The sequence below is a fragment of the Monodelphis domestica genome, chromosome 7 (assembly GCF_027887165.1).
Source record: "Monodelphis domestica isolate mMonDom1 chromosome 7, mMonDom1.pri, whole genome shotgun sequence".
Lineage (NCBI taxonomy): Eukaryota > Metazoa > Chordata > Mammalia > Didelphimorphia > Didelphidae > Monodelphis > Monodelphis domestica.
Window position 1 is genome coordinate 169,891,651 of NC_077233.1, and position 19,921 is coordinate 169,911,571.

A 19,921-nucleotide genomic window follows, 5' to 3' on the forward strand; every position below is an offset into this window, starting at 1 on the left:
ATAATAATAATAATAAACAAAGCTAGTATTTATATAGTACCTTAAGGTTTGCAAGGCACTATACATGTTATGCTGTATAATCCTCACAACCCTGTGAAGTAGGTGATATTATTATCCCTTTTTGCAAATGAGGAAACAGAGGCTTCATGACTTGCCCAAAGTCATACCGTCGATAAGCATGGGGCAGAATTTAAATGCCAGGTCCAGGAGCCTTACCCTCTATCTTACCTGTGTCAAACAGAGGTCACCTGCCTTGATTTTGACCTCTCAGCTCCTCTCTTGGTTATTCCCTTTGTGATATTTTTAGCTTGATATTGTTTACCTGTCCTGGACTTGGATCCTTTCCCAACCCTCACCCTAATCATATGCCTCAGAATTGTTCTCTCATTTGAGATGCTAGTTTAATTGGATCAGAGAAAAGGCTGAAATGAGACTTATAGGCGATCCAATAGTTAACACTTAACAAAAAAGGAGATTTATTTAGCCATAGCAGAGAAGCAATATTCAAACAAGGATACTGCAGCATTCCACTTAAATAGATATACTGCTCCTATACCCTTGTTTCCATGTGGAAAAGCCTCTGGTCAACAGGGGAGGTTGTGATGACTCAGATAGTCTTGGGACATCCACTAAGTGTGAAAGGCCCTGACTCTACATGGCGAGCCTTTGTATACCCCGAGGGAACCAGAAAGCCACATTACTATGGCCACAGGCTCCCAGGAAGATGTTGTCAAGAGATGGTTCATCAAGTCCCTAGGACGGCTGGCCAGACCTTTAATCTCACATGCCCTCCAGGCCTGCTGAATATGTCCCTTGAGAGAAGAAGAAGAAATTTAGTGGGAAGTGGGATGATGTGCCCTTTCCTGCCTAATCTCTGGCTTTAAGAGGGAAGAAAAGTGAAATAATGTCTCTTGTGTTCAGTCACGTGCCATGCTTGTCTCCAGCCCAATTTCCAACCTTCTTTGAAAAAAGAAGGGGCGTCTTCCATTCATTCACGAATAGTTTCACACTGGATCATTCCCTATACATGATTCTGATCCCCCATAGGTCATTATCAAACCCATTTCCCATCTTCTACCACCTTATTCCTTATTCCCATTTCCCTCAAATCTCCCATCCTTATTTCCAATCAAACATCCTCTCTTCCCACTGTGCTCCTGAAATACCTGTTCCACAGGCAACCAACTTCTCTTCATCCTAAATCTTTTTTCTCTTCCATTCCTATCTTCTCGCTGTTACAGAAACCTGTCTCTCCATCAATAACACAGCTTTCCTGGCCATCCTTTTCAATACTGGCTGCACTGTCATTCATTCCCTTCAACTCGTTGGTCAAGTTCCATTGCCACTTCCAAGTTCTTTTCCTGACTCCATGCCATCACTCATGAACCTCTCCTTTGTGATTCATGTCATTCGTCTCTGTCATCCAATTGAAATCCTGGTAGCTGTTGTCTACAAAACTCCAAGTCATTCCCTTCTTTCCTTAATTGGTACCTAAATTCACAAGTTTTCTCCCCTCCCCAACTCCTGATCTCATGCTAAGAGACTCCAAAATACATATTGATTCTCCCTCAAACACCCTATTTACCACTACACACAAAGATGATCATACCCTTGATCTTGCCACCATCCACAAATACACTACCTCTATGTTCAACCAGATCCAACCAAAATATATTGGCTTTTCACTTCTCTTACATTTCCTTATTAAACCCTATTCTTTGTCCATCCTGTGATCTCCACTCCCTTGACTCTTCAATTCTCTCTCAGGGCTTCTCCCCTATACTTGCCACTCACTCTTCTTTTCCCCATTTTGATCCCTTGGTGAACCAATTCAACTCTACTGTCTTCTTTTCTTGAGTACCCAGCCCTGTTACTATTTCATTGATTGCACCCTGATAAGCCTCAGCCTTGGCTACTTCCATATTTGTTGCCTTTGCTACTACACAAGTGCTGCTGAATGACGGTGGGGGAAATCACACAACCATTCTGACTGTGTTTACTACAAATTTATGTTACACAACACAATGGGGCTCTCGTTGTTATAAGGCAATTGTACTACATCTCCATTATTCACTCACTTCCTCACTCTCCACAGCAGTTCTTCCAAATCTTTTTATCCTTCCTCAAACCCATGGCACCTCCTCTCTGTACTCTCTCAGCTGAAAACCTTGCCTCAGATTTTACAGAAAAAAATGAACCATTCATTGCGAACTTCCTCTTCTCCCCTCTTCCTCATCTCCTGTCTCTCAAGTGCCTTTTTTTCCCCAAGTGCCTTCTGTTGGTCTCTTCTCCTTCACTCCTATCTCACATGAAGAGGCTTACTCCTTACCATGACTAAGCACTCCTGATCAAAAGATCCCATTCCATCTCATATCCTCCAACAGATTTCCTCCTCTGTCATTCCTACACTATCATTTATTTTCATCTTTCTGTACACTGGTTTATTCCCTACTGGCTACAGACATGCCCATATGTCCCCTATCCTGAATAAAGTCCTAACTTGATCCTTCCAATCCTTGTTCTGCCCTTTGTGGATAAACAACTGCCTAAAACGTCCATCTAGACTAGGTACCTCCATTCATTCTCTCCTGCTCTCTTCTTAAGTCCTTATAATCTGGCTTGTGACCTCTTTATTCAACTGAAATTCTCTCTCCTCTCTCTCCTAACTATAAAATTCAATGGCCTTTTCTCACTCCTTACTTTCCTTGACCTCTCTATAGCCTTTGACACCATTGATCACTTCTTCTCAATACTCTCTTTTTTCTAGGCTTTTGGGACACCATTCTCTCTTGGCTCTCCTCCTAATTATCTGATCACTCTCTGTATCCTTTGCTGGATCCTCTACCAGATCATATCCTGTAAACATAGGTGCCCGTCAGGATCAGTCTCCCTCTATATTACTTCATTTGGTGATCTTATCAGTTCCCATGAATTTAATTACCATCTCTAAGCTGATGATTCTCAGATCTCCCAGATCAAATTCTCTGATGACCTCTAATCTCCCATCTCCAAATGCCTTTTAGATATTTCAAAGATATCCCATAAACATTTTAAACTCAACATGTCCAAAATGTAATTAATTACCTTTCTTCCTAAAACCTCTCTCCCTTCTACATTTCCCTTTACTGTAAAGGGCAATATCATCCTTCCTCAGACATGAAACCTAGGTGTCATCTTCTATTCCTCAGTATCTCTCATACCTTATAACTAATCCAATGCCAAAGCCTATGAACTTTGCCTTTGCAACATCTCTTGAATATACCACCTTCATTCCTCTGACACTGACACTACTCTGGTACAGTCGGTACAGTCCCTTCATCACCTCATGCCTAAAGTATTGCAATAGCTACTGGTTGGCCTGCCTCAAGTCTCTCTCCTCTCCGATCCATCCTCCAATCAGCCACCAAAATTATTTTCCTAAAGTGCAGGTCTGACACTCCCCTACTCAACAAACTTCAATGGTTCCCTATTGCCTCCAGGGTCAAATACAAAATCCTGTTTGGAGTTCAAAACCCTTTATAAACTACCCCTTCCTACCTTTCCAAACTTCATATAACTGACACCATGTCCTCTGCCCCCAAATACACTTTGATCCAGTGATGCTGGGCTCCTTGCTGTTCCATGAATAAGTCCCTCCATATTTTGGATCCAAGCATTTTCTCTGGCTGTCCCCCATATCTAAAACACTACCTCCTCATCTCCACCAACTCCCTTTAAGGCCCAACCAAAATCCCATATTCTACAGGAAACTTTCCCCAAGCCCTTTTAATTCTAGTATCTCTCCTTATCTTATTTATTTCCTATTTATCCTCTATATAGCTTGTTTGTATATATTTGTTTGCTTGTTTTCCCTCCCCCTATTAGACTATAAGTTCTTTGAGGGCAAGGAATATCTTTTGCCTCTTTTTGTATACCCAGAATTTAGCAAAGTGTCCAGCACATAGTAAACACTTAATGTTTACTGACTTCAGGAAAGAAACTAGCCTAACTTACATGAGAAAAGAAATTATAATATTTTCTCATTACAGTCAAACATTTTCTTTCTCTCCAACTTTGGCTATAATCCCCCAAAACTTCCTCTCTTTGGCTTCCTCACTTAAGAGTAAGTGCTATTAGCTCAACACTGGTACTGACCAAGACTTCTGTTTGTCTTCTACTTGAACCACTGAAAACTCTGTCTCCTAATTCCTTTTCTCAATTCCAGCTAATTCAATCCTAGAATTCTACCTTAGGTTAAGACAGGATTTTGAGAATTCCTAAGGGAAGCTAGCTTTCTCTATAGAATTGGGCCAAAAAAAGATCTAAATCTTATCAGACAAGATCTAAATATGTTTTTTTACTATGTATAAAAATCTCCACTTCAATCCCTGAAAAAAAAGTCAGTTAAGTGTATAGGATGAAAGTAGCTTTCTTGATTAAAGAATTCCAGCCAGCAGAATCTTTTTTTAAAGTATATTTTTATTTATGTCTGTTTTTATATCACCTTCATTTACAAATAGATCCCTCTCCCCTCCTCTAATGAGTCATCTAGAGGAATTTCTTTCTATGGCCCTTTCAATTCTTAATACAAAAATCAGAAGGTGAAACAAGAAGCCTGTCTCACAGACTAATCTTTCACATAATCCCAGATCATAAATACAGGGCAGCTAGGTGATACGGTAGAGAAAGGAGTTTAGAGTCAAGAAGACCTTAGACACTTACTGGCTGTGTGACTTAACCAAGTGGCTTAACCCCTATTTGCCTCAGTTCCTAATTTGTAAAATGAGGGCACACTGGAGAAGGAAATGGCAAACCATACCAGTATCTTTGCCAGGTAAACGTCATGAACAAAAGTCTAAAGGGTCATGTAGAATCAGGCATGAATGAAAAACAACAAATCAACACAAGAACCCACATATCTAATCATTGCATCTAACCTTTATTTTAAATTAATGCTTCTAAGCACTCAAGCTGTAATAACAGGAATCACTAGAATAGGAGCATCAAGGCAGAGGATGCTCACAGATGAGTTGCATGTGAATTAAGATGAGTTATTCTTGGTATTAGACAGTAAAAGCTCATTTTTTATTTTGCCAAGCACTTTAATAACTACTTTTTGTTAGCCATTCCTCCTAGAAATGCTCTAATGCAGGTCAATATATTCTTCCTATTTAAAGATAAGGCCCAGCAATTTAGTCATTTTCCAGAATACTCTGCTTAGTAAAGCCACCAGAATAAGTCTCCAAACTTGGACTGCTGCTAAGCCCTCTTGTCGATATTGTTAAATGGCTACCAAGGCTTGTTCCTTAATTAATGTATCTGTCTATAACAATACTGCATTATCATCTAGGGCTGTGGTGGGGTGGAGTTAATAATTACCAAGTGCTATAAAGATACTTAACATGTGCAGCAATAATAGTAATTATCCTAATCACCATCTCTGGCATCTCCAGTGTTAGGAAAAAATAGATCCCCACCATCCCTACTGAATATGCAGCTGCCTTGACAGATTCCCTCCCTGGGATTCAATCGTCCTTCCATTCTACTCATAAGCAAAGCAAATCCCCAGGTTCTAAATCCTTGCTTTCAAACTGCCCAGGCTCTGAGGATTGCTATAGTCTCTCAGGAGGGCATTAAAGGGCTGATAGAATCAATAAGAGAAAAAGAATCAGTCTTATAATCTTTAGAAATTTCTGAAATTCAAATAGGTTGGGACAAAAGACTAGAAAAGCACGAAGCCCTTCAAAGGAGGCTCTCCCTACCCTCCGACCTGAATAAAACTTGAAACAGAAAGGAGCTTTTCCTTCTCTTTTGGAAGCAACATGGCGCCAGCTTTCAGGTAATCATGGTGAGATGTTAGGTTGATGAGTCAGTGGTGATAATAGGTCTTGCTATAGGTACTCGGTCTTTCAAAAAGGGAGTGAGGAAGCAGAGATACAAAAAGTAGATGGGCCAGTAAGCTAAAGAGACCCATACAAAGCTAGACATAAAACCCTACGTCATGCACGGTATGAAGCTCTTGGAGGAGAGCAGGAGGAGTTAAGGTTGGAGCCATAAGCAAAGGTCAGGCTATAGCTGGCCTTGGATATAAGACAGAGAAATCTGGACTTTATCCTACAGGAGAAGGCCTATAATAGAAGATTTTGATCAAGTGGATGATGGGCTCCAAAGAAATAGAGCGTACACATGAAAGCACTTTCAAGCATTACACTCTACAAGCGTGTTCTTAGGTTCAGAAGCCGCCCAACAACCAATCCACAAGAGGCAGGAGACAGATGCTGCCCAGGATGCTCACGCATGAGTGGTTGTGATCTGCATCATTACAGAGAGTGCCCCCATTGAAGAAAAAAATCACAGATCCGCTTACAAGAGGTAAAAGAAGATACAAGAGGTGAAAGAAATGACAAATAAGGGATGTTAAATACCCCCCACAAGTCAAGGTCTTACAAGAATTGTGACAGGAAAGTTAAAAGCCTAGCATGAGATTGGGCCACGAATAAATACTAGCGACAAAAAATGGGGTTGAACCCCTGCCTCCTTTTAATCAACTAATCAATCAGGTTTGGGTGAAAAGATAATAATGGGCAAAAAAGAGAAAGTAGAACAACCATTTTGTTTTCTCTTTTAAGTAGAGTGCCTGAGGCCAGAACAAAAATGATTCATGGGAAATTAAAATCCAAAATGAGCAAGAAAGCACTTGGCTTCCCTCAACGAGGTCAAATAACCTTACCCAGCTAAACTGTAGTCTAAAGTGTTGAGAGAACTTAAAGATATAATTGCTGAATTTTTAGTAGTGATCTTGAGGAATTGCAATGAACAGGAGTAGTGCTATGGGACTAGACATGGAAAAATGCCCCAATTTTCAAAAATAAGAAGAAAGTAAATATTTCAAATTACAGATTGGTGTAGTTAATGCCAATCCCTGCCAAAATTCTGGAATGGGTTATAAAAGAAACCATGAACATCTGGGGGGAAAAAGAAATAATCACAATATTTCATATTTTTTATACCCTTACCCTCCATCTTAGAATCAAAACTGGGAATCAGTTCCAAGGCAGAAGAGCAGTAAGAGATAGGCAATGGGGAGGGCAGTGGGGGTGTGTGTGACTTGCCAAGGATCATATAGTTAGGAAGTGTTTGAGGTCAAATTTGAACTCAGGACCCCCTGTCTCTAGGTCTGAGCCTAGAGAGCCACTGAGCCACCTACTTGCCCCCAATTATGGTTTATTCAAGGCCAGGTCATGCTAAACTAATCTTATTTCTTTTTAAGTTCGATTATTTTTATAAGAACCAGTTGATCAGAATTATACTGAAGATATACTATTGCCTGGATTTTAGCAAAACATTTGATGAAGTCCTTTAGTGTGTTTGTGGAGTGGGGGGGGGGGGGGGGTCAAGATGTGTAGACTAAGCAACAGTAGAAGAAGGTAGACTCGAACTTGCAATTGGCTGACTGGCCAGATCCAAAGAGCAGGTAGATATTAATGGCTTGATGTCCATGGGAGGGATGCCTCAGGAATTTATTCTTAGCCCAGTATTATTTAACAATTTTATCAATGAATTGGTTAAAGGAACATTTATCCAATTGGCTGATAACCCACAACTGGCAAGGATAGCTAACCTATTAGAAGGCAAAGTAGAATCCAAAAGGTTCACCATCTGCTAGAATGTTAGGTCAAATCTAATAATGAGTTCAATAGAGATCAATGTAGAGTCCTACACTCAGATTCAAACAAATTGAATGAATAAGCCTGAGACAGGGAAGGCATTGTCGGACAGTACTTCTCTGAAAAAGATCTGGGGGCTTTAGTGAATTGCAAGCTCCATTGGAGTCAGCATTCTGTAGAGCTGCCAAAGAAGCTAATGGGATTTCAGCTCCATTAAAGGAGGATAATATCCTGGACTGGGAAGGGAGCAGTCCCTCGGTGTACCGCCCTGGTCAGACCACATCTGGAATATCTTGTTCCCTTCTAGGCACTATATTGTAGTAAGGCTGTTGACAAGCCAAAAAACCATCAAGGAAAGGGCACCCAGGAAAATGAACAGCTTCCAGAACATGTCATAGCGGGATTAATGGAAGCACTAGAGATATATATATAGCTCGAAGAAGGGAAGACTGGGGAGGTAGAAGAGAGTTGTCTTCCTGGATCCGAAGGGCTGTCGGATAGAAGAGCACTTAGAGTTATTAGACTAGTAAATCTGAGCCATTAGACTGGCTCCAGAGAGCACATTTGATGTTTAGAAGCTGTAGAAATGCAAATTTAGGCCTTGAGTCAAGGAAAAATCTAACAATTAAAGCAATCCAGAAGTGGACTTACTAGTTGTGTGATCGTAGGCAAGTCACTTAACCCTCATCCTTATTTTTTTTTCCATTGAATTAGTTTGTTTAGTCAATTTAGAACATTATTCCTTGGTTACAATACTCACTTTATTTCCCTCCCTCCCCTTCCTTCACCCATAGCCTCAATTTCATTGGGTATTCCATGTGTCCTTGATCAGAACCTATTTCCATGTTGTTGATGTTTGCATTAGGATGTTCATTTAAAGTCTCCATCCCCAACCAACCCTCATCTTTAAAATGAGCCGGAGAAGAAAACAAAATCACTCTGATATCTTTGCTAAGATAATGCCAAATAGAATCTCAGAGTCAGATATGATTATACAACAGTAAAAGTAGAATTGGCTACCTCAAGAAGGAACAAGTTTGGGAGCAGCTGGGTGGCTCAGTGGATTAAGAGCCAGTCCCAGAGATGGGAGGTCCTGGGTTCAAATTTAGTCTCAGACACTTCCTAGCTGTTAGACCCTAAGCAAGTCACTTAACTCCCATTGCCTAGCCCTTACTGCTCTTCTGCCTTGAAACCAATGCACAGTATTGTGTCTAAGATGGAAGGTAAGGGTTTGGAAGAAAAAAAAAGTAACAAGTTTCCTTTCATTTTGGGGGAGGTCCTCCAGCATTTGGCCATCCTTCGGGGGAAATCCCTGTTAAGATACAGAATAAACCATGTTACCTGAAGTTGCAACTAACTTTATGATTCTGAAATGACCAAAATACTAACCAAAAAATTTGGATTCCCAAGATTTGTCTCTTAACTCCAGCATTCAATCATTTGTATTCTGGGGTAATGGTGCCTATAAATGAAGATAAAAATTCTATTGACCTCATGGTAATTTTACTACTCCTACTGCTTTGAGAGGTGTTGAATTAAAAAACATGGAAAAACCTGATAATATTAACCAAACACCTATTAATTCAGACCTGGGGGAGAATCTTGCCATACTCAGCTCCTCTCAATGACTAGAAAACTTACACTTTTACCATTCCCCCTCATCTTATATTTCAGATTTCCATTATCTTTCGATGTTTTCCATTTTCCTTTCTGTATTTTAAACTTGGTTTTCCATAATTTCTATAAGGTCTCAAAGAAACACATGCCTAAAAGTATAATTCCTTTCCTGCATTCCCTAAACAATCTCACATGCTATGAGGCAGAATAACCTCCCTGGAATATCATCATGTTCGTCATTTCTGCAAGCAGGAGCCTTTCACCTAAAGGTGTGAAGTTCTGTGAATCCCTTAACTTCAGACATTGGGGAAAAATAGCAAGGACAGGGTTACTGCACTGTGAGAAGACAATTAACAATAACTTAGAAATTCAACATACCTGATACAAATTGGCAGAACCCTAGTGATCCATTAAAACAACTAGTCTAGACCCAGCTGGAATCACAGACCCGTATTTAATTTGTTTTTATGAAATGCACCTAGGTAGCAGTGCAGAGGAGTATGATGACAAATTGGGAGATCACCTGTGTGTTGGGCTGAATTATGGGAAACACAAAACAGTTATTTAAATTTCTTTGATTGTATAGAGTTGGAGTAGAGGTGAGAAGAATAGGAAATTACACAATGAGCAAGGAATTTTTTAGCACACTGGATTTAGTTAAGGCTTGGGCTTAAATCCTGGTTCTGCTACTTATTGCCTCTGTGATGTTGGATAAATCACTTCACCTATCTGGGCTGCAGCTTATTTATTTGTAAAATGTAGAAACTGGCCTAGATGATCTCTCAGGTTCCTTCCAACTCTAAATTCTACTATCCAAAGATGAGCGTAGCATCACAAGGCAGCTGCACCTTCAGAAAGCTTTCTTTTTTTTTTTAAGCACTCTCTCTTTTTTTTTAATTTAAAAAAAAATTTTAACATTATTTTATTTGGTCATTTCCAAACATTATTCATTGGAAACAAAGATCATTTTCTTTTCTTCCCTCTGCCCCCCACCACTTCAGAAAGCTTTCTGATTTATTGAGGATAAGCCTGCAGTTGTCAAACAAGAGGATGATCTTGATTCAGAGCACCCAAGGTGAATTCCTAGATTAGGCAAGGGTCTCCTGGGAGCACAGATATCTAAACAGGGAGGACCATGATGGGTCAAGACTGGCCTAGAGGACTGTAGCTTGATCGAATGGCTTACAAAGTTTAGGGCCAAGTTGCCTGGAACTGGATAGATTTCTTTTATATACAATTCTTTGACTTGGTATTAGTATACTATTTCTTTGTAAAGACAGATCAGCTCTGACCTACTTCAACTGATGGACCCCAGCTCTGGGATCACATGGACCAAAATCAGTCCTAGAGAGAACCTAACATCTAAAGAGAGGGTTTAGGCTTTTTCTCAAATTCTCAAGTTCTTTACACCCTCATCCCAGGACTCCAGAGAAAATCTCTTAAAGCTAAAATTTGTCTCATGTCTAGAGTCTCTCCGAAAGGAAAGAGAGGCATTCAATACACAATGTTGATCGAGTATAGGACAGTTATTTATTTCCTCCACATAAAAGTAACGCATAAATCATAAAAGACTCAGAAACACACATTAACAAAGTCCTAAAATATGAAATAATAACCTATTTGCTTCTATTATTCTCTCCCAGGAAGTCAAAGCTTAAAGCATAAAATGTGAAACATTTTGAGACACTGATAGCCAATTTACCTTCACCTTGGCTCTATACTATATAAATAACTCCCTTAAAGTTCATGGACTTGAGTTTATCCTCTTGTCATCTTACACTAGGAGGGCATAGTTGCAGAAAACTCTAGGTTCCCGTCAGCTCCAGCTGTGGAATAGAGGAGTTCTTGACCTCTTGAATTTATGAAGTGTCCTGCAAGAATAGAAAAATAAATTTTAGGATCAGTAATTCTGGAGGGCCCAGAGCTCTAAATGTAGAAGCTATTATGATTCTCATTCATCTAATGATCTAGTGAAAAAGTAAAGTTTCTTTCATTACTCTTCTCCCTGATTTCCCCTACTGTAATCCTTGATCTGGATTGGGGTCCCAGACATATCTTCTTATTCCTTTCCATAAGGTAGGTGTGAATGAATTGGGGATTTCTCCTGCTAACCCAAAAGATCTGAGATACTAAATTTAAGGATAATTTAGGAAATACTAGAAGTGAAGGGTTTGCATTATAGGTGCACGTGGCCTATTTACTTCCATTTTCACTATTAAAAAGAAAACTTTATGATCATAGTATGTTAAGCATCTATGTCCTATTAATGTGGGAAAAACTCATGATCAAAGAGAGTAACGTTCTGACATGAGATGGGGGTTCTAGAGTTATATACAGATTATATAGACTATATAATTTAATATTTTGAATATTATATTCTATCCCCTAAATCAAGAATTCTTAACATTTCTTTGCATCACAAAACCCTTCAAAAGTCTAGAGAAACCTATGGAATTTTTATCAGAATATGCATAAAACAAATACAAAAAAAATTATAGTTAAATCATATATTATAGTTATATATATATATATATCATGTGTATAAATATTTATATGTGTATATATGAAGTTCATGAACCCCAGGTTAAGAACCCCTGCCCCTAGACTTGGTCATCACTCTACTTGCAACTTCAGATTTGGTCATGGAGGGAACAATCTAAGTATATGTAGCCCAAGTGCCTCCTGGCAGTTAATGGGAATCCTGCAGTCTTTTAGGAAGGCTATCCCATGCATAAAACAGACTTTGATGAGACCATTAGGTCGGTGCCTGGATGGAGAGTTCTTTTGTGGGCAACTCAGATATTGCAACCCTTCAGAGAATAATAAATAAGTAACATGTCTTTTGTTGCCTAAAGAAAGCCACATGACCCAAGGGTACCAAAGAAGGGAAGAGCAAAGATCACAGGGGTCACCCTAACAATTAGAATAACCCCAAACTTGAAATGACTGTCTCAAGAGAAAGTAAGGAGTTGTCACGTATAAACAGAGAGGTTGGACCAGGGACTCGTGCCAGGTAAGGATAAAGACACTTATCCTATGATGACCTGAAGAATGAAAACAGAAATGAGAAGCTGGTGTTCTAGAAGAAGAATGGGGTTCAGTTAAGCCTAAGGACCAGATCTCTATCCTTGGCAAGTACCAAGTACACAGCCTATTCTTTTCGTGATATTGATGAGAGGATTATTGGATTAAGTTCTTTCTACAGTTCAACAAACATTTGTTATCTGCCTAGCACTGAGCATATAAAACCAAAAATGAAGTAAGTCCTACTCTCAAGTTTACATTCTATTAAGGAGAGAGCATGCAAATAAATACAAATGCACAGAACAAATACAAAACAAATACAAGGAAGTTGAAGGGAGGGGAGGATACTAGCAGCTAAGGAGTTCAGGAAGGGCTTCATTTAGAAAGCAGTGCTCAGGAGCTGCGAGGTGGCTCAGTGGATAGAGAGCCAGACCTGAAGTAAGAAGGACATGGGTCAAATCTGGCCTCAGATGACTTCTCAGCTAGGTGACCCTGGACACATCAACTAACCCCTATTGCCTAACCCTCACTGCTCTTCTGTCTTGGAACCAATATTTAGTATGGATTCTAAGATGGAAGGTAAGGATTTTAAAAAAAAACGTAATGTTTCAATTTATTCTTTTTTAAAAGATACGTTATTTTCTCAAGTATATATAATAACAATTTTCAACCTATGTTTTCTAAAATTATAAGATCCAAATTGTTTCCTTCCCTCCCTTCCATCTCTCCTCCCAGAGATGTTAAGCATCTCTGATCAGGGTTGTACTGTATTATCATGCAAAACATACTTCCATGTTGGTCATTGTAAGAGAATACTCATATAACACCCCCCCACAAAAAAACCCACAAATAACTAAAATGAAAAATAGTCTGCTTTCATCCACATTCGTACTCCAATAGTTCTTTCTCCAGAGGTGGATAGCTTTCTTTGTCATGTTATTCAAAATTGTCTTGGATCACTGTATTGCTAAGAGTAGCTTAGTCTTTCACAATTGATCATCATTCAATGTTGCTGTTACTGGGTACACGGTTCTGATTTTTCTTATTTCCCTCTGCATCAGTTCTTATAGATCTTTCCAGATTTTTCTGAAATCATCATGTTCATCATTTCTTGTAACACAATAGTATTCTATCACCATCATGTACCACAATTTGTCCAGCCATTCCCCAATTGATGAACATCCCCTCAATTTCCAATTCTTTACCACCATGAAAAGACCTGTTATAAATATTTTTTGTTACAAGTAGGTTCTTTTCCCCATCTCTTTTGTTAATTCCTTTGGGATACAGACCTAGTAGTGTTATTGTAGGATCGAAGGGTATGGACAGTTTTATAAGCTTTTGGGCATAAATCCAAATAGCCCTCCAGAATGGTTGAATCAGTTCACAACTCTACCAATAAGGCGTTAGTATCCCAATTTTGCCACATCCCTTCCAACATCCTTTCCTTTACTGTCATATTGGCCAATCTGCTGGGTGTGAGGTGGTTCCTCAGAGTTGTTTTAATTTGCATTTCTCTAATCAAGAATGATTTAAAACATTTTTTCATCTGATTATTGATAGCTCTGATTTCTTCATCTGAAAATTGCTTGTTTGATCATTTGCCAAATGAGGAATGACTTGTATTCTTGTAAATTTGACTCAATTATCTCTATATAGGAGAAATTAGAATGATAGTTTCCCTTTTGCCTTTTTATTTCCTTCTATTTCTTTTTCCTCTTTTATTGCTAAGCTAGCATTTCTAGTACAATATTAAATAATAGTGGTGATAATGGTATCCTTATTTCACCCCTGGTCTTACTGGGAAGGCTTCTAACTTGTCCCCATTGCAGATGATACTTGCTAATGGTTTTAGAGAGATACTTTATCTTTTCAAGGAAAGCTCCATCCACGCCTATATTTTCTAGTGTTTTTAATAATTTTCTCAAGGCTTTTTCTGCATCTATTGAGACAATCATGTGGTTTCTGTTAGTTTTGTTATTGATATGGTCAATTAGGTTGATAGTTTTCCTAATGTTAAGCCAGTCTTTCATTCCTAGTATAAATCCTACCTGGTTATAGTGAATAATCCTTGTGGTATATTGCTGTAGTCTTCTTGCTAGTATTTTATTTATAAAAATAATTTTTTTAGACCCTTACCTTCCATCTTGGAACCAATATTGGTTCCAAGGCAGAAGAGTGGTAATAGCTAGGCAATGCAGGTTAAGTGACTTGCCCAGGGTCACACAGCTAGGAAGTGTCAAGAGACCAGATGTGAATGCAGAACCTCACATCTCTAGGCCTGGCTCTCAATCCACTGAGTCACCTAGCTGCCCCCAATTTTTGCATCTATATCAAATAAGGAAATTGGTCTATATTTTTCTTCCTCTGTCTTTGCTCTTCCTGGCTGAGGTATCAGGATCATATTTGAGTCATAAAAAGAATTTGGTAGGATTCCTGCCCATTTTATCAAGTAGTTTATATAGTACTGGGATTAATTGTTGTTTAAACGTTGAATAAAATTCACTTGTGCACCATCTGGCCCTAGGATTTTTTTCTTAGGCAATTCATTAATGCTTTGTTTAATTTCTTTTTCTAAAACAGGAGTATTTAAGTATTCTATTTCTTCTTCTGTTAATCTGGGTAATTTATATTTTTGTAAATATTCATCTATTTCACTCAGATTGCCAGATTTATTGGCATAAAATTGAGCAAAATAACTCCTAATAATTGCTTTCATTTCTTCTTCATTAGTGGTGAGTTCACCCTTTTCATTTTTAACACTGGTAATTTGATTTTCTTCTTTATTTTTTTATCAAATTAACGAATGTTCTATTTTTAAAATTTCTTCATAAAATCAAATCCTAACCTTGTTTATTAGTTCAATAGTTTTCTTACTTTGTTATATTAATTTCTCCTTTGATTTTTAGGATTTCAAATTTAGTCTTTAATTGAGGATTTTAAATTTGTTCTTTTTCTAGTTTTTATAATTGGATGCCCAGTTCATTGACCTGCTTTTTCTCTAATTTACTGATATAAGCATTTAGAGATATAAATTTTCCTCTAAGTACTACATTGACTGTATCACATAAATGTTAATATGTGGTTTCCTCACTGTCATTCTCTTTAATCAAGTGATTGTTTCTGTAATTTGTTTTTTGACCCATCCATTTTTTAGAATAAATTTTCAATTAATTTTTAATTTGCCTTTATATGGTTTCTAAGTAATATTTATTGCATTATGATCTGAAGAGGATACATTTATTATTTCTGCTTTTTTGTTTTTGGTTTTGACGTTTTTATGCCCTGATATATGGTCAATTTTTGTGTATATGTCATGTACTGCTTAAAAGAAGATATATTCCTTTCTATTCCCATTCAATTTTCTTCAGAGATCTATTAAATCTAACTTTTCTAAAATTTTATTCATTTCCTTCTTGTTTATTTTTTGGTTAGATTTATCTAGTTCTGAAAGATGAAAGTTGAAGTCATCCACTGCCTATTTCCTCCTAAAGTTCATTTAATTTCTCCTTTAAAATTTGGAGGTTATACCCTTTGGTGCATATATGTTTAATATTGATATTGCTTCATTGCCTATATCTTTTATCAAGAAGTAATTTCCTTCCTTATCTCTTTTAATTAGATCTATTTTTGCTTTAGGTTTGCCTGGGATCATGATTGCTACTCCCGCTTTTTTTAACTTCAACTGAAAAAATAAATTCTTCTATATCCCCTTACATTTACTCTGTATCTGTATTCCTGCTCTGAATTTGATTTTTTGCAAACAACATACCATAGCAGTCTTACTTTTAATCCACTTTCCTATCTACTTCCATTTTATGGGTGAGTTCATCCCATTCTTCGCATTCACAGTTATGATTACCAATTGTATATTCCCCTCTCTTATTTTCCCCTTTTGATCCTGCTCTTTTTCTCTCCTATCACTCTGTCTTACCTCCCAAGTATTTTGCTTTTAATCACCCCTCCCACTTCCTTCTTCCTTCTATTACTCCACCTGGTCTTATTCTCCTCCTACTTCTCTATAGGTAAGATAGCATTCTATATGCAAATGAGTATAGTTGTTATTCCTTCTCTGAACCAATTCCAATGAGAGTAAAGTTTAAGTATTGTCCTTCCCCAGCCTCCTCCTCCCCTCACTGAAATAGCTTTTTTGCACCTCTTTAGGTGAGATAATTTACCCTGTTCTATCTCCCCCTTCCTTTTTCATTCAGTGCAATCATCTTTTTCACTCTGATTTTTTTTGCATACCATACTAATGACCTTATTCCTACTCCCTTTGTCTGTGTATACTCCTTCTAACTGCTCTAAGAATGTTAAAATATTAAGAGTTATTTCTCTCAGGATGTGGATTCTTTCAATTTTTATTTTACCCTCTTGTTCAAGAATATTAGGGAGATTTTCTTTTATACTGTCTTGTAATATGATGTGTAGGATTTTTTTTTATCATGGTCTTCAGTTAGTCCAGTAATGACTACATTGCCTCTCCTGGATCTATTTTCCATGTCAATTGTTTTTCCAATTAAATATTTCATATTTTCTTCTGTTTTTTTCATTCTTCTGATTTTGCTTTTATTATTACTTGAAATTGCATAAAGTCATTAGCTTCTACTTGCTCAATTCTAATTTTTAAGGCATTATTATCTTCCATGAGATTTTTGAACCTCCTTTTACATTTGGCTGATTCTTTTTAAAAAACTTTTTTCATTGGATTTTTGTACACTTATTTTTTTCCATTTGGCCAATTCTGCTTTTTTTGCACTGTTATTTTCTTCTTGCATCATTTTCATTCCACTTTCCCATTTTCCTTCTGTCTCTCATCTGATTTTTTTGCATTCCTGTTTGTACTCTTCCAGAGCCTAAGACCAATTACCATTTTTCTTTGAAGTTTTGATGTAGCTATTTTGATCTCACTGTCCTTTTCTAAGTCTGTCCCTTGTTCTTCTTTGTCTCCATAATAATTTTCTATGGTTAGGTGATTTTTTGGATGTTTGCTCATTTTCCTAACATTTTTTTCAACTTTTATTTTTATCTTCAAGGTGGGCTCTGTTCTCAAGGTAGAGAGAGCACTCTTATACTTCAGTTTTTTTCTTACTGCTACTCTCAGCTCTAGTTCTTGGTTTTTGCATGTTTCAGTTCTTCCAAGGGTATGATAGCCTGGGCGCAGGGAGCTCTGAAAGCCACCTCCCACTGCTGATTCAATCTCCCTCAGGAATTGCTAATGGCTTACAGGGCTTAGAGCACTGTGACCTACCTTGTGCTGGGGCACAGGGCCTCACCTTAAGCTTGGGAAGGGGTTCTAGGCCTCTCCCTAGGTATTTACCAGCAGGTACACCATGAACTGCCCTGTGCTGGAGTTTGGAGTCTCATTGCCGGCTTGCACTAGGGCTTGGAACTTCATGGGGATGGGGGTGGAGTCCTCTGCTATTGAATTAGGCAGGGTCTCAGGGTCTCTAAGTTGGATTGGGCTCAGGTTTAGAACTTAGAGCAGTAGAGGTGAGGGGGAGACTTGCTTTTGGCTTGTGCCAGTACTCCTTGGTGCAGCCTTGGTATAGGTTGTACTTCCCTCTCACCCCAGGAAACCGGAACCTCTGTGCCTCCCTTCCAAGTTTTTTTATGCTTCATTCTATCCCCTTGTTTGTTCTGTCCCCCCCCAATATTCATTTTGAAGCATTATTTTAAGGCTGGTTATAAAAGATTCCCAGAAATGTTCAAACTTTCCACTTTACTCTGCCATCTTGGCTCTGTCCTCTTCCAATTGAGTCCTGAAGGAAGTAAGAAATTTTACATGTTAAAGAATCCTAGAGATTCAACCAAAAAGCTAATTGAAATAATCAACAACTTTAGCAAAGTTGCAGGATACAAAATAAACCCACATAAGTCATCAGCATTTCTATATAATTCCAACACAGCTCAGCAGCAAGAACTAGAAAGAGAAATCCCATTCAAAATTACCTTAGATAAAATAAAATACTTAGGAATCTATCTCCCGAGACAAACACAGGATCTATATGAACACAACTACAAAACACTTTCCACACAACTAAAACTAGACTTGAATAATTGGAAGAACATTAACTGCTCATGGGTAGGACGAGCCAATATAATAAAAATGACCATCCTACCCAAACTCATCTATCTATTTAGTGCCATACCCATGGAACTTCCAAAAAAATTTTTTACTGATTTAGAAAAAAACATAACAAAGTTCATTTGGAAGAACAAAAGATCAAGGATATCCAGGGAAATAATGAAAAAAAAATACAAAGGAAGGGGGTCTTGCAGTCCCAGATCTCAGACTATATTATAAAGCAGCGGTCATCAAAACAATTTGGTACTGGCTAAGAGACAGAAAGGAAGATCAGTGGAATAGACTGGGGGCAAGCAACCTCAGCAAGACAGTATATGACAAACCCAAAGATCCCAGCTTTTGGGACAAAAATCCACTATTTCATAAAAACTGCTGGGAAAATTGGAGGACAGTGTGGGAAAGATTAGGTTTATATCAACACCTCACACCCTACACCAAGATAAATTCAAAATGGGTGAATGACTTGAACATAAAGAAGGAAACTATAAGAAAATTAGGCGAACACAGAATAGTATACATGTCAGACCTTTGGGAAGGGAAAGACTTCAAAACCAAGCAAGAATTAGAAAGAGTCACAAAATGTAAAATAAATAATCTGGATTACATCAAAGTAAAAAGTTTTTGTACAAACAAAACAAATGTAACTAAAATCAGAAGGGTAGCAACAAATTGGGAAACAATCTTCATAAAAACCTCTGACAAAGGTTTAATTACTCAAATTTATAAAGAACTAAATGAATTGTACAAAAAATCAAGCCATTCTCCAATTGACAAATGGGCAAGGGACATGAACAGGCAGTTCGCAGCCAAAGAAATCAAAACTATTAATAAGCACATGAAAAAGTGCTCTAAATCTCTTATAATCAGAGAGATGCAAATCAAAACAACTCTGAGGTATCACCTCACACCCAGCAGATTGGCTAACATGACAGCTATGGAAAGTAATGAATGCTGGAGGGGATGTGGCAAAGTGGGGACATTAATTCATTGCTGGTGGAGTTGTGAATTGATCCAACCATTCTGGAGGGCAATTTGGAACTATGCCCAAAGGGTGATAAAAGACTGTCTGCCCTTTGATCCAGCTATAGCACTGCTGGGTTTGTACCCCAAAGAGATAATAAGGAAAAAGACTTGTACAAGAATATTCACAGCTGCACTCTTTGTGGTGGCAAAAATTGGAAAACGAGGGGATGCCCATCAATTGGGGAATGGCTGAACAAATTGTGGTATATGTTGGTGATGGAATACTATTGTGCTCAAAGGAATAATAAAGTGGAGGAGTTCCATGGAGACTGGAACAACCTCCAGGAAGTGATGCAGAGCGAAAGGAGCAGAACCAAAAAAACATTGTACACAGAGACTGATACATTGTGGTACAATAGAAGGTGATGGACTTCTCCATTAGTATCAATGCAATGTCCCTGAACAATCTGCAGGGATCTAAAAAATACTACCCACAAGCAGAGAATAAACTGTGGGAGTAAAAACACCGATGAAAAGCACCTGCTTGACTACAGGGTTGGAGGGGATAAGACTGAGGAGAGAC

At 38.1% G+C, this 19,921-nt stretch overlaps 1 long non-coding RNA gene across 1 annotated transcript in view; it reads right to left on the reverse strand.

Annotated features, from left to right (window-relative positions):
• Nucleotides 1–10,774: 10,774 nt before the first annotated feature.
• LOC103098130 (uncharacterized) overlaps nucleotides 10,775–19,921 on the reverse strand; it is a 28,577-nt gene continuing 19,430 nt past the window's right edge. The window contains exon 2 of the long non-coding RNA XR_470156.2: nucleotides 10,775–11,134. This is a non-coding gene — a long non-coding RNA (uncharacterized LOC103098130). The remainder of the gene's footprint in view (nucleotides 11,135–19,921) is intronic.